Genomic DNA, 16,698 nt, shown 5'->3' with positions numbered 1-16,698 from the left:
TAGTTCCTATGAGCATTTTGTCCGTCTGCGACGGCTGTACTTTTTTTTCGGTACATTCGAACTACAATGTATTAAAATAAGTGTAGTGGGAATATAGGCATAATGGCCCGAAACCGGTCATAGGAAAGAAAAAAAAAATTCTCGGAAGTATTTGTGCCTCGTTGCGGTCTGGCTCATCAATCGTAACTGAGTAACGTAGATGGAGTTCAACGAGATCCAATACAGATAAAATAACAGAAAAAGATTTGTTCATAAAGTCGATATCAGCGACTACGTTCATGATCCTTCACCGCTGCCGTGCCATATCAAATAGCACTGAAAGCACGACACTTGACTTCTGATTTAATACTATAAGAAAATAGAAACTAGAAGTTGTGATTTGGCTTGTGACCAACCGAGGTGGTGTAGCGATATGGCACTGGATTCAGATTCGGGGGGGACGGTGAGCCACCCAGATTAAGGTTCTCCGTGAATTCTTTAACTCACTTACGGCTCATTGGAGAGTTCATGGCTAATCTCCTTTCTGTCCTTCCCTATTCAGAGGCTACACTCCGTCTGTAATGATCTCGTCGCCGATGGGACGCTGAAGCTTAATCTTATTTTCTTTGCGTAGCGAATGTGGATGACGTTGAAGGAAAGGAGCTCAACATAAACCTGCAGCGGATTTACACTGACGTGACAAAAGTCATGGAATACCTGCCAAAATCGTGTTGGATCTTCTTCTGCCCCGGTAGGGCAGCAACTCGTCGTGGCATAGACTCAACAAGTCGTTGGAAGTCCGCTGCACAGCCATGCTGGCTCTTTAACCGTCCATAAACGCGAAAGCGTTGCCGGTGCAGGATTTTGTGCGCAAAACGACCTCTCGATTACGACGGGCGATCTGGACGGTCAAATCGTTCGCTCGAACTGTCCAGAATGTTCTTCAAACCAATCGCGAACAGTTGTGGCCCAGTGACATGGTATATTGCCATCCATAAAAATTCCATCGTTGTTTGGGTGGGATCATGAAGTCCATGAATGGCTGCAAAAGGGCTCCAAGTAACCGACTGGCCCAGTGGACTCAGCCCATTAAATGCAAACACAGCTCGCACCATTATGAAAGCACTACCAGCTTACACATTCCCTTCTTGACAACTTGGGTCCATGGCTTCATGGGGTCTGCGCCACTGTCTAAAGCTACCATCATTTCTTACAAACTGAAATCTGGAATCCTCTGACCAGACCACGGTTTTCCAGTCGTACAGGGTCAACCGATATGGTCACTAGCCCAGGAAAGGTACTGCAGGCGATGTGCTGTTAGCAAAGGCACTCGCGTCGGTTGTCTGCTGCCATAGCCCATTAATGCCTAATTTAACCGCACTGTCCTAACGGTTATGTTCGTCGTACGTCCTACATTGATTTCTGCGGTTATTTCACGCAGTGCTGCTTGCCTGTTAGCACTGACAACTCTAGGAATACGTCGCTGCTCTCGGTCGTTAAGTGAAAGTCGTCAGTCACTCCGTTGTCCACGAATGTCGCATGCGTTTAGCTCCAACTACGATTGTGAGTTCAGAGTCCGTTAGTTCCCATCGTGCGGCCATAATCAAGCTGGAAACTTTTTCATATGAATCGCGTGAGTACAAATGACGGCACCGCCATTGCGCTGCCTTTTTATACCTTGCGTACGCGATGCTACCGCAGTCTGTATAAGTGCATGTCGCTGTCCCATGACTTTTGTCTCCTCAGTGTATGTTATTCCTTCACTTCAGTGTAAGTTAAGATATATCCGAGGGGGAGGGCAATTGTGGTATCAACGTTCGATACCACACTTGTTAGGGGTTGCAGTTATCGACCGCGGTCCGTATTAATATCGTTGGACCCGCGAGTCGCGACCAGCGCCGCTAGCGCCGCTCCGCAGCTTTTATCAAGTTTCCTAGCGAGCTCTCGTCCACTCTTGCTCGGGACGTCAAGTAGTAAAGTAGCATAGCCTTCAGCTGATAGGAAGCAACCTCTAACAAGGCGCTTAGTAACGTATGGCCTAAGTGAGGTCTCAGTAGCTATCTGTGTATAATTATATGTATGCAGCCAAGAAAATCCTGTACAACCAGTTAAGCACAATATATATTATTTTTTACCAACGACTTCTAATTATTTTACTCGTTGCAGATCCCGACCATGCAGTAAGCACCTTATCGACATTACTGACAAACGTGCTGTGATTTATATGTTTCTATTTCGCATTACCCACCAGTCAACATTGGCAACGACTCGTTCGTCGTCATCATAACAGCAATCATGTTACTAAATGAATTCATAAACATACTCTCACGGCGTAAGACGTTCTTGCAGATTCTTCAGCTCCACGATGGAAGTGACAGTTCTCTATTCAACTAGAAACTGTCCATGGATTTTGGAAGAGGACATAGCACAAAACAGCATCACTTTAGGGCAGTCTCGAGTGTGTACAGCAGTGAGATGTGGTGTATGCTTTACGGGATTATGTCATGGATATCACCCTTTCGTAAACACGAAACATGCTACTTCCTTACTGCTGAATTAAATGATCGAGTAGCTTTCAGACAAACCTAAAATATGATACAATTCGAAATGATGAGCCGTCAGTAGAAATAAAGTTCTGTGCAAATGCCAAGGTGAAACTTGTTATCCTAGGGACATAGCTTCTGCAACAACTTAATTCAGAATGTTTCCACAGGAAATTATTTGTGTAGCATGTGCCAGTGCCATGTCATGATTGCTGCATCTGCATTTCACTGTTCGCGATTGTCATTCGTTAAAACTCCTAGTAAATGTTTCTCGCACATGCTCCACTTCCTTTGCTGAGTGCTATGACGACTATGTTTCTTTCACAGCGCACAAGCCTTTGCTTCGTATATAGTATGAAATACTCACTGAACTGTCACAACCAATATTGAAGAATTCAAGAAAGAAAGATTCATGTGCAGCTTAAATGTACGCTCCTTAGTGCTGGTATCTTCAACTTTATCACAGTAATTGTGAATACTGATTTAGAAAAATCCATTATCAACTGATTACACAGATGTATAGATCTGCCTAACTGCCGTCCATTTGTGGAATCGTGGAACATATCTGGTGCTCACGTATGATGAATTTCTATAAAACGAAACATCTTTTGTTTGGTAATCGACATGCTTTCTTGAAGTAGTGATGTAGTAATCTACAAGGACTCCTGTGGTAATGGTGCAGTGAAGCTGGGCTTACTCTGTTCCTTCGCTTTATATAAGAGAGCCTTGTTCGATTTCACTTTACTTAATTTCTGAAAAGCCTTTGACACAATTCTACACTCTCGCCTAGTAAAAATCATACGTGTCCATGGAATATAGATATATACCGAGCGAGGTGGCGCAGTGGACTCGCATTCGGGAGGACGACGGTTCAAAGCCGCGTCCGGCCATCCTGATTTAGGTTTTCCGCGATTTCGCTAAATCGCTTTAGGCAAATGCCGTGACGGTTCCTTTGAAAGGGCGCGGCCGACTACCTTCCCCATCCTTTCCTAATCCGATGGGACCGATGACCTCTCTCTTTGGTCCTTTCTCCCAAATCAACCAACCAACCAACCGATATGTGATAGATTGAAGACTCCCTAGTAAACAGACCCTAACCTAAACTACATTCTTCGATAGAACACGTTATCAGGAGTGGGAGTAGCTTGTTGTACACAGCGAAATTATGTCGTAAAGATAATTATCTGGAAATGTAGGAAAACTTAGATGATCAGTGATCAGAAAAATGACTGTCAGCTATCCCTAAACACAGATAAATGGAATGCACCTAGGTAGCCGAAAAGATCCAATATCGTTCGAATACATGATCGCTGACCAGGTAATGAAATCAATGCTGTCAAGTATCTATGATTATATGCCTGGAGAGTTTTCAGTTAGAATGAACAAATGTATCTTCCAATGAGGGAGGCAGGCGAGGGACTGAATTTATTGGAAGCATCCTAAGGAAGATTAATTCACCCACGACGAAAATCGCATGCAAAATCCTCTTTCATCCAATTCTCGACAATTATAAGATAGAGTAATTCAAAGATTTATTTAAACATGCTGAAATGGTCTACAAACTCCAGTTGGGATCACTGCTAGAAAGAAGTAAATACAGAAAGATTTGTATTTTTACTTTGTTACTGTCTTGGAAAATTTTAAAACGTATAATAAATAGTTTTTAACTGCAGTTCTACTAATTAAAACCTTATTAAACTATTTCATTACTTGTACATCTACATTTATACTCCGGAAGCCACCTTACAGTGTGTGACAGAGGGTTCTTCGTGTACCAATGTCGCCTCCATCTTTCCCTGTTCCAGTTGCGAATGGTTCGCTGGAAGAACGATCGCTGGAAGTCTCTGTGTGGGCTTGAATCTTTTTAATTTTATCTTCATGGTATTTTCTTGAGATATACGTAGGCGTAGGAGGAAGCAATATATTGGTTGATTCTACCAGGAACATATGATCTCTGAACTTTAACAGTAAACCACACAGTCTCTGCCACTGAAGTTGGCTGAATATTTCCGTAACGCTTTCACGCTTACTAAATGAACCTGTAACGAAATGTGCTGAACTTTTTTGGATCTTCTCTATTTTCTCTCTCAGCTGCCTAGTACGGATTCCAGACTGACAAGCAGTTTTCAAGTATTGGTCGAATGAGTCTTTTTTGAGCTACCTTCTTTGTTGATGGACTACATTTGCTGAGGATTCTTCCCATGAACCTCAGTCTCGCATCTGCCTTACCTGCGATAAATTCTTGTTGTCGTTCCATTTTAAATCGCTCCGTATGCAAATCCGAGATATTTTGTGGAACTAACGGCACCAGAAATTATTCTGTAATAGTCTAGCCATACAGTACTGGATCTTTCCGTGTACAAATACACAGTCCGTGACATTTGTTTACGATGAGTGTGAGTTGTAACTTCTTATTACAAATAAAACGTAGTGACCCAAAGTTGATGGTACTTTAAACAAAAACTTTCTTATTGGCACTTAGAACCAGTCAGTTCCCTGGTTAGCACCTAGTATATTCTTAATACATTATTTATTTTCTAATCTGTCTCAGTATTTTTTGCGATGAGGTTAGTACCATTGTTTTGCCGTGTCAGAACACCTTCTCACTTCTTTGGATATAAGTATGTTATGTACAAAAAGAGATACACTGTTTTTTTTTATTCTCCTCACAATCTTTGACATTTCCACTCGTTAGTTGAATTCAGTATATCTGATTTCCTGTTTAAATGATCGTATATACCGAGGCCTTCGGACAACAGCGACAGTAAACTACGTGTGTTGGTTGTGACATCCACGGTCAATGGGAACTTTGTGTTACATGTCGACAAATGGAAGGCATATGTGAATCGTGGCCATGCGCATATAAAGAAAAGAAGACTTATGATTGTGAGAGCTGTCGAGTTTTGGATGAAAAGATTACAATATTTGTAAGAACACAGAAGTATATGAAGCTTTCACAATAAACCAACTGACTAGAGGATCGTGCGTAATGCTTTTCGCGTGATATAACATAGTTGGAACATCACACGGTCACCTTTAATGTAACTGTTATTTGATGCCGTTCGAAAGCGACAGAAGGTAGGTTTTATATATCCATACAGAGCAATTAGAAAGGACATTTTCTACGAGGACCACAAAATATGTCGTCGTCCTTTTGATGTATTTATTGAAGACCAAGACTACAGTGAGAAGTCGACGTGTTGTACGGTAACTGCGGGAAACGTGGCGAAAAATTATAGCGTGGATAATTTAGAATAACTGGATTAGTGACAGCTGCCTATTTCACCCATCAATGAAAATGTCACACCTACAAACAGATACGAGGGTGTGCTGAAAATAATGACTCCGAATTTTTATGTAAATACTCGTAAGGCTTTCTTAATAACACAAACTTTCTAACATTCTACATCTATATTCTTCACGTATACATATTTATTTCGGAACATGGACACCCTAGTAATGAACACAGTTCTCCCAACGTGAAGCAGTTCGTTGATACCGTCACACTAGAATGTTTGGCTTTGTTGGCAGAGCCACAACCTCACCTCTGCTTACAACGCTTCATCACCATCTAAGTCAAATCCTCGAAGGCATTTCTAACGTTATTGAAACCAAGGAAAATCGGATGGGGCCAGATCGGAGCTGCACGAGGGATGATCGATGACAGTGAACCCGAAACGTCGGATTGTTGCAGTTGTTGTAGTGGTCGTGTGTGGTCTGACACTGTCGTGGTGAAGGAGAGTGTGCTCCATGTTTGAACGTTTTCTGCCCGCAGAAACTCGATTACAGCACGCTGTTTCTCACGCAGCGACATAGTTACGTTACACACCTCCATGTTACAGGCCACAATTCGGAGCCTTCTACAGCCAGAGGGTTGTAACTTGCCTCAGCGAAGCGGAAAAATAATATGCGTGACACAGAATACCACAAACGATATTGAGAACACAATTAAAAAGTCGAAGGAACTACTTTTCACTACACCCTCGTAGAATGCTTGCCATAATTGCGATTTTAATAACCGTTTTCGTTTGTGGCATACTGAGAAATTAAAGAAACATGAATTCGTGTTTATACTGAAACTAGTGCGCACTGTAAAAAATTACTTATTTGTAATATTTTGAGAAAATAGTATCTTCAGTGCATATAAAGTTCACGATACGCCTCTCAGTAACCCCAACACGGTACCTGAGACTGTGGTGCTTATGTTTCCTGTTTGCTGAAGCTTGGGCTCTCTGCCGTCTGCAAAAATCCATCACTCAAACCTGCGGGGGTTCTCCGTCACTCCATTTCCTCGGCGAGGCGTGAAATTCGGGAGCGTTTACTGCGAGTTCAAGATGGATGGTTCATCATATGAGGTCGCCGGCGCAGCATCATCAAGAAAATTCGTGGCATAAGAAATATTTCCGAGGCCTCTACACGTTCCATGGGTTTGACAAATGATCGCGTTCCATCTGAATAACAAACGCTGGACAGAGGCCACCCTAAGGAGAGTAACTTCACGGCTATTCCTCTACACACCATTTCTCCACTGTCTGGTGTCGCATGAAATTCTACCTCTGGCACGCGAGAAATGAAATATATGACCATTACAAGGATCACTAAGTACGTGGCTTGAAAGTCCACACAGATCAAATCAACAACTAAAACGCATGCGCACTACTAAAACAAAGAGGTCTCATTTCTCTTGAGGTCCAGTGGTGTAATTCCAAAAGATTCAAACCAAAATGAAAAAATATATACGAAGATACTCAAGCATAGTCTATTACTGAAAGAACGCATAAATCATTAAAAACAAAATCCCGTGTATTCAATTTGCTGCCGGCCGCGGTGGCCGTGCGGTTCTAGGCGCTCCAGTCCGGAGCCGCGCTGCTGCTACGGTCGCAGGTTCGAATCCTGCCTCGGGCATGGGTGTGTGTGATGTCCTTAGGTTAGTTAGGTTTAAGTAGTTCTAAGTTCTAGGGGACTAATGACCACAGCAGTTGAGTCCCATAGTGCTCAGAGCCATTTGAACCATTTGAACCATTCAATTTGCTGAAATATCTTCGTAAACAAGTTATTCAGAGAGAAAGTGCATTTCTTCTTGGAAAACAGTAAAAATATTGTATACAGGGTGTTACAAAAAGGTACGGCCAAACTTTCAGGAAACATTCCTCACACACGAAGAAAGAAAATATGTTATGTGGACATGTGTCCGGAAACGCTTACTTTCAATGTTAGAGCTCATTTTATTACTTCTCTTCAAATCACATTAATCATGGAATGGAAACACACACCAACAGAACGTACCAGCGTGACTTCAAACACTTTGTTACAGGAAATGTTCAAAATGTCCTCCGTTAGCGAGGATACATGCAGCCACCCTCTGTCGCATGGAATCCCTGATGCGCTGATGCAGCCCTGAAGAATGGCGTATTGTATCAGAGCCGTCCACAATACGAGCACGAAGGGTCTCTACATTTGGTACCGGGGTTGCGGAGACAAGAGCTTTCAAATGCCCCTATAAATGAAAGTCAAGAGGGTTGAGGTCAGGAGAGCGTGGAGGCCATGGAATTGGTCCGCCTCTACCAATCCATCGGGCACCGAATCTGTTGTTGAGAAGCGTACGAACACTTCGACTGAAATGTGCAGGAGCTCCATCGTGCATGAACCACATATTGTGTCGTACTTGTAAAGGCACATGTTTTAGCAGCACAGGTAGAGTATCCCGTATGAAATCATGGCGGTGAATCGAGGAAGTACAGGACATACTGACGAAACTAAAATGAGCTCTAACATGGAAATTAAGCGTTTCCGGCCACATGTCCACATAACATCTTTTCTTTATTTGTGTGTGAGGAATGTTTCCTGAAAGTTTGGCCGTACCTTTTTGTAACACCCTGTATAAATAATTCATGCTCTAATATATACAACTACCCGACCACGACCTATCCTTTGAAGTTTTGTAGGATGGGCAACACAGTCGAAGAGACAAAATTCGAGAAGTTCCACATTTGTAACGTTGCAAAATTTTCAGAATTATTAAAATAAATTTTGTAAATAATATTATTATAATTCTGAATTAATCTTAAGTGTTTCATTAATTGATGTGTAGATAAAAATCATGACCGACTTGCATTATTATTATCATCATCAAAACTAAGCAATGCTAGTAAAGTAATACACTGAATCTTCAAGGCAAATTGATTTTATTCAGGACTAGCGGAGTACCCACCATTGTCTGGATATACATTTAAGCCACTCTTTTATTAGTCCATCTCCACCTTCCACCTCTCTCTTTGTTCACTCTCTCTCTCTGTCCATCTCTTCGTTCACCTTGTCTATGTCCATCTCGTCCACCCTCTCTCTCTGTGCAACTCCTCCGCTTCTCACACCCTCTGCCTGTCTCCTCCTGCACCTCTCTCTGTCTATCTGCACCTTTCTCGTCCTCTCCCCACCTATCCCTCGATTTGCTTCTCCTCCTCTGACCACCAGCTTCTTCCCCCTCTGTCAGTTTCCTTCCCCCTCTAGTTTCATCTCCTCCTCCTCCCTCTCTTTCTCCATTTCTTCCTCACCCTTCTCCCTGCCTGTCTCCACCTACCCATCTCCTTGTTCATATCCTTTCTCTGTGCAACTCTTCCTCTTCCCTTGGTCTGTATATCTCCTCCTCTCCCCTCTCTGCCTATCTCTTCCTCCCCCTACCTATGTCCATCTCCTCCTCCTCCTTATATGCGTCGAACTCCTCGTTTCCGTCGCTATCTGTCTATATCTTCCTCCCCCTTTCTCTCACCAAGTTGTCACGCCCACCGCAATAGGAGGCTGATGGTTCTTCCCCCTAAGTATTTCCTCCCAGACTGTAACTAATCTGTGTTCCAAATTTGATTCAAATCTTTCCAGAGGTTTAGGATGAGCTTATTACCAGTGGCTTCACCTGCATACGCACATGTCAAATATATTTCACATGTATCTAACATATTTGACAGATTGTATTGTGTTAAACTGGGGACCCAGAAACGACGGAGAGGCTTCGTCCCCGCCTCACGCCGAACTCAGGGTTATTGTGCGGTTCGGACCCCAGGGGATACCAGACGAGTGTAACTCCAAATGTTTCTGTGGTAGAGTAATTATGGTGTACGCGTACGTGGAGATAGTGTTTGTGCAGCAATCGCTGACATAGTGTAACTGAGGCTGAATAAGGGGAACCAGCCCGCATTCGCCGAGGCAGATGGAAAATCACCTTACAGACTGGCCGGCACACCGGACCTCGACACTAATCCGCCGGGCGGATTCGCGCCGGGGACCGGCACGCCTTCCCGCCGGGAAAGCAGTGCGTTAGACCGAATGGCTAACCGGGCGGGCTATTTCACACCTCCCTGTAGTCCGCAACTCGTGGTCGTGCGGTAGCGTTCTCGCTTCCCACGCCCGGGTTCCCGGGTTCGATTCCCGGCGGGGTCAGGGAGTTTCTCTGCCTCGTGATGACTGGGTGTTGTGTGATGTCCTTAGGTTAGTTAGGTTTAAGTAGTTCTAAGTTCTAGGGGACTGATGACCATAGATGTTAAGTCCCATAGTGTTCAGAGCCATTTGAACCATTTGAACCTCCCTGTACACAGGTTTCACCTGTACTTCAAGAGAATTTCGCCCTCCAGTTTGATTTTCACGCAGCTCAATGTTTATCACGACGTGTCTGCTAAACTACGTGCCGTGCAGTGATATAATTTTGGTGGTACATCCATTGTTATATGTGTCTACTGTCCCCGAAATGTGTTGTGATTAGATTTAGTACTAAGAAAGTAGCTAAAATGGCATACATGATGATGCACTTTTCACGCATCTCAGCGTTTATGACGTCATATCTCTTGAACTACGTGTCGTACAATGGTATATTTTTGTGGGTAGTTCAAATGTTCAAATATGTGTGAAATCTTATGGGACTTAACTGCTACGGTCATGAGTCCCTAAGCTTACACACTACTTAACCTAAATTATCCTAAGGACAAACACACACACACACACACACACACACACACACACACACACACACACCCATGCCCGAGGGAGGACTCGAACCTCCGCCGGGACCAGCCGCACAGTCTATGACTGCAGCGCCTAAGACCGCTCGGCTAATCCCGCGCGGTTTTGTGGGTAGTTTCAGCGACATATGTTGCTAGTTTCTGTGAAATATTTTGTGAATAGAGTTTGTAGTAAGGAAGTAGTAATTTAAAACGTCATGCATGATGCGGTATTTTTAACGCATCTCAGTGTTTGACGTCATACCTCCTATACTTTGTCTCGTACAATGTTATGTTTTCCTAGGTATATAAAAAGGTATATGTCAATACTGTCTGCCAAACATTTTGCCAATAGAATTAGTTGCAACGAAGTAATAAATTTAAACATCTTCCATGATGCGGCAATTTTTCACGCATCTCAGTGCTTATGACGTTATATCTCCTGAGCTATGTGTCGTACAATGATATAATTTCGTTGGTACATTCAATGTAATATGTGAATACAGTCTGCAAAATGTATCGCGAATACAGTTAGCACTAACGAAGTAATAAAAGGTTCATTCATCATGCGGCTGCTTTACTCCATGAACAGCGAAAATGTAGTACGCAATAAACTTTGTCCTTTCATCAATTTTTGCGGGTTGTAAGCGAGAAGAAGTTTCGTAAAGATTTGAAATAATGCGTAAGGTTTATTGCGAGTCAGTAAGTGGCCTCATTCTCAAATACTGGATGACTAAATTATGGGTATTCGCTTGTCGTAGACTACACTGCTTTCTCACCCCCCACCCGTTTGACAGATAGGTAGTTCCTAGCCCCACAGCGATTCTTTGCAGACAGATAGTGATACGTGTACCAAGTTTTGTTGAAATCTGTACAGTGGCTTAGGACATGTGGAACATACATATGTACACATAAGGTACGCTACAGCCGTTTTTAAAAAGTGTGTGTATTACGAAGGCTCACCAGCAGTAATGAAGAAATAAAGTAATCGTACTAATGTCATCTGTTACTGCCTAATATTGTTATGATTTTCTCGGATCTTAGAATCAGAAGATCATTTTGTCTATAGCGAAATTTTGATTTTATGTTAGTTTATGTCATCCACAAAATTACATGTTTGTTAAACTTTAGAAAAATTTTTGTTTTTCTGACTACACAAAATTTTAAAGTTAATACAGAGATAAATAAACTGACGAGGTGTGTGAAGTTATATCCCATCGTCAGTTGTTTTACCTATCGTCCTACTCTCTTTTATACGTTACTGAACAGAAGAATTTTTGAGAACTTGGGAATATGTGGTAAGGACTATGGGACCAAACTGCTAAGGTCATCGGTCCCTAGGCTTACGCTCTACTTAACCTAACTTAAACTAACTTACTCTAAGGACAGCACACACACCCATGCCAGAGGGAAGACTCGGACCTCCGACGAGAGGAGCCGCGCGAAATGTGACAAGACGCCTCAGACCGCACGGCTACCCAGCGCGGCCACTGAACAGAAGATTTTACAACAATTCATAAATATCTTGCGTACACAGCAATTTAGTATCCTGCAGTCTAGTCTGTAACAGAGAAACCGTTGAACAGGCCAGAGCGAAGGTACTACTAACGATTTTGTTAGATAATTCGAAGGTTGGAGTCAGCATGAGGAGATATGACCTTAAAGATATGTGTCATTATTATGAAGAAAACACCACTTTATTTTTTAATTTTTATTTTAGTTTATTCCCTCATCCATGTGAGCGTCTTTGCCAAAAGTGGCTGGTCGGAGTTTTTTAAAAAACATTTATTTTAATTGTAGTGAACAAATAGAATTGAGAAAGGGCCAATATGGCTATGAATTTTTAAGCATTGTGTACAATAATGTTACGTTGGTTGACATTACAGGATACTGTTGTATACAGATGTAAATAAATTTCGCGTCGTCCACGCTACGCCAAATTCAGCACGCAACCTCAAGGCATCTCGAATACCGTTGTACCGCAGTCTGCGCACAGCTTCGATACACCTTGCGTGTTTCAAACCCCCTACAATCCCAGAAATTGATCCCATTTATGTATTCACATGTGGTTTATAGGGAAATAACATTATAAGCTGGCATAGACAACAATCGAGGGAAATGAGGCCTTGTGATGGCCAAATGGAGACTCCTCATTCGTCTTTCGTTGCGGTTCCAAGTAATATTGTGATGAGATAGTTGCGAATATCTACGCTGCGTATGTTGATTTAGATCATGCTGAAGCCACATTCCACGGAAAGCCAAGGATAATATTTTGAGCAACTCAGACAAAAGATGTAATCCAGGTAAGATAAAACTGAATCGACTTACTGAGGTGGTAAGCTTTTTCTATAACTAATTATAATTAGAAGGTACATGTTAAAATGTTCAGTGCAGAATTACATATCCTACCTAGCAACTACTTAAAACAAAAAGAAAAGAAAGGAAAAGAAAAGAAAAGAAAACAAAACAAAACAAAAACACTGGGCGCTGGGCTGACGCCTTTGGACAGATAAGAGAATTACACCAGTAATGTTCCATAGTAATCCATAAAGATGGCCGGCCGAGGTGGCCGAGCGGTTCTAGACGCTACAGTCTGGAACGGCATGACCGCTACGGTCGCAGGTTCGAATCCTGCCTCGAGCATGGATGTGTGTGATGTCCTAAGGTTAGTTAGGTTTAAGTAGTTCTAAGCTCTAGGGGACTGTTGACCTCAGAAGATATAGCGACCATCGTATCTCGGACATAATCTGATAATCTGTGGTACTCATCGGTCTTCGAAGAAGATCAACACATTTCTCACTACATGTGATCGGGAATTGTCTTGTTGCAATATGGCATGCGGAGTAACCTGAAATACAGATAGTACCTCATCAACAAAACCATCCTGATACAGGCCGGCCGGTGTGGCCGTGTAGTTCTAGGCGCTTCAGTCTGGAACCGCGTGACCGCTACGGCCGCAGGTTCGAATCCTGCCTTGGGCATGGATGTGTGTGATGTCCTTAGGTTAGTTAGGTTTAAGTAGTTCTAAGTTCTAGGGGACTGATGACCACAGATGTTAAGTCCCATAGTGCTCAGAGCCATTTGAACCATCCTGATACAGAGGTCACGTTGTCCGTAACACATATGCTTCCACATGTGATTTTCAACACGTAGAGAGAAACATCTTTAGTTATTATTATTGTCGTTTTAGTCCATCGGGGTATTATACCACTGATTATTACAATGTCAGTTTTTATGCAGTGTCTGTCTGTGAGATTTTTCGTGCACGTTGGAGCACTTCACGCGTATTTTCACTGACGTAAACTAAATACTGCCGTTTTTCGACTTTTGTTACTGTTCTTCCCGGAGTGCGATATGTAAAGGCGTAGCGTATCTCGAGCTACGACTTCGGAAGACTTCGCAGATATATCTCGTAATGTAATCAAATGGGGCGTTTCTGACTGACGTCGCGTTCAGCAGTGATACATATTACGCATATCTCCAGCTACGCCTGCACACGTAGCGTCACTGCGTATCTCGGATCGCGCGTGCGCACTACACAAACTACGTGCTCTGTGTTGAACAGCTCTACTATTGCGCGTTTGTGTATTTATTTTGCAATATATCTGCATTAATTGGTCAAGCGCGAAAGTCTCCAGTGCCCTGGGACTACTCAAAGTTGGAATGCTAACTTGCGTGACCTAGCTTGGGAAGAACTTTCACAAGTCTTAGGGAATCCAAGTAATTATGAAAATTTATTTTTCTCCAGTATTTTAGGTTGGGTTAAGACATAAGCACTGCGTCCGTATTACGGATGTGCAACTTTTTTTTCCTCGTTATGAAAGATTAATTGGTGCTTTCATATTCCTCTGAATTTTAGTGAGTAAAAAAGCTTTTCTCGAAATCATCAGATAGCCCTCAATAATGTGACTGATAGTTGTTCTTCAGTACGTAAATAAACACTAAATTTTTAGATGTCGATATACTTCTTAATCTACATCCACTTAATTTTATGAAAAGAATGTAAGTGTAACTTAATATGAACTGACGAATTAACTAAAATTGTATATCAATACCTAATTCAGAAATTTGAAGGAATTGTTATAGTAAACGTTATGCTATTCTACTAGCTGAAATTAAAATGCCGAACACAATTAAGTTAACTAAATGTTACACTGAACACGTGTAAACACTTTTTTTGCTAGCTATGAAATTGGAAGGTGACCAGTATTTGTTACTGTATCCTCTATTAGAGTCTAATGGATAGTGAAATAAAAATCGTCCATGGTGGACTTCATGAGGAATTTTTGACCGTTTTTGATGAAAAAGACAAATTAAAATAAATTTTTCTGTCAGTCACATTTTATTTTCTTCCACCACGCATTTCGAGGGTTTGCACCCTCATCTTGAGGTTTATATCGCTTGTAAATAGGTTTTCTGGGAAAAAAAACTATTCTTCACACGTTATAAAATAAGTTTTAAGCTTTGCAAAGTCAAGTTGTAAATCTTGCATGTAATTCGCCATATAGTGTTCTTCTAACGTTTATCGGATGGACCCAGTTCGATTTATTTGATACTGAATATAACATCAGCAGTAGTTCATCATCACTATCGCTGCCAGAACTACAGTCCATCCACGGCAGAGTAAAGTTGAGATCTGGCTCATACCACGGCACACTGAACGCACTATCCAGAAACTGCATTCAGGTTAGCACGTCTTCTCACCAAATGAGAATATACGACGACGGAATGGAAAACCTATCTATTAATACATAGCTTTCGATCTGAAGAGTACGTATCTCGAATCAGGATACGTGCTACGTGTGACGTCTTCCGAAGGCGTAGCTCGAGATACGCTACGCTGGTGTGAAACGACCTTACGAGTTTTTCACCCAGCCCGCCGGAGACAGCGTTCATTCGGGCAATACGAGATGACGGAATCGCAAAGTGTGGAATCGTCGACACAGATTCTTGTTGCAGTCGGCTGATATTTTAAACGAAATTTTACGGTCTATTACGACCATGATTTGGGCATCCCATACAAAAGTCATACTGGGTATCCACTGATGTTATGCAGGGTGTATATGATAACTGTTTACAGTGTACCACAGTGGTTTAGAGGAAGTCGAGACGAACAGCTTGCTACAAGCATGTGTTGTCTGTCCTCTCGGGAAACTAACGCAAGTTGGCCCTCAAAAACCACCTAAGCTACAGCGCAAGCGCAAAGCAGAAAATTTGTAATATCCTCTCGCTCTCTATTTGCAAACTAGCTGTAGAGGGAAAAAATGATTAAGACCATTCTTGTGTGAAATTTAATGTAGTTTAATTTTGTAGTGGTGTACGTTTTCAAGCAAAACAGACAAAAGTGGTCTTCAAACGCACAAAAATTTACAACTATATGAATTATTTCCCATATTCACCCTTCTTTGGTGTTCGTTGACTAGGCTGTTACGCACCAGCTTAGTCGACTATTTCGTTAACATCATTCATTTAAAATTTCCAGCGTGGGTACTGAAAGAAAAATGGCTTTTGTAAACGCTTTAGAACAACTAATAACGTTTATAATTTCACCTGAACTTAACCGTTACAAGCACATTATTTTCGTAGTACACTCCGTCTTCAGGCCACGAGTGGCCTACCGGCACCATCCGACCGCCGTGTCATCCTCAGTGGATGATGGGGATAGGAGGGGCGTGGGGTCAGAAGACCTCACTCCCGACCGTAAGATGGTATTCTTGACGGAAGCCGCTACCATTCGGTCGAGTAGCTCCTCAATTGGCATCACGAGGCTGAGTGCACCCCGAAAAATGGCAACAACACATGGCCTCCTGGATGGTCACCCATCCAATTGCCGGCCACGCCCGACAGCGCTTAAATTCGGTGATCTCACGAGAACCGGTGTATCCACTGTGGCAAGGCCGTTGCCCCTATTTTCGCAGTACACAATTGTAAATTTTACAATTTTTAGGTGCACGACAAAGCTGGAGGCCCACTCAATGAAGATCCAAAAAGATTGAATGTGGGAAATAATTTGTGCAGCTGCAAATTTTCGTAGAGCGGTGCGAGGGGATGTGATGAACAAAATACAAAAAATTCTGAACGGTAAGAGGTGCGTGTGTGGTTGGGGTGCATTTGAAGGTTACTTTTGTACGTTTTTCTTGAACATCTCGAAAACTCCCGGTCTCTAAGTAAAACATCCCTGTACAGAAGTA

General features: G+C 42.4%; 1 pseudogene; it reads right to left on the bottom strand.

Moving 5' to 3' along the window:
- Positions 1 to 16,294: 16,294 nt before the first annotated feature.
- On the bottom strand, positions 16,295 to 16,412 carry LOC124723627 (annotated as a pseudogene).
- Positions 16,413 to 16,698: the final 286 nt, after the last annotated feature.

This window comes from Schistocerca piceifrons, chromosome X, assembly GCF_021461385.2.
Source record: "Schistocerca piceifrons isolate TAMUIC-IGC-003096 chromosome X, iqSchPice1.1, whole genome shotgun sequence".
NCBI classification, from domain to species: Eukaryota; Metazoa; Arthropoda; class Insecta; order Orthoptera; family Acrididae; genus Schistocerca; species Schistocerca piceifrons.
This window is presented reverse-complemented; position numbering and strand designations above follow the sequence as displayed.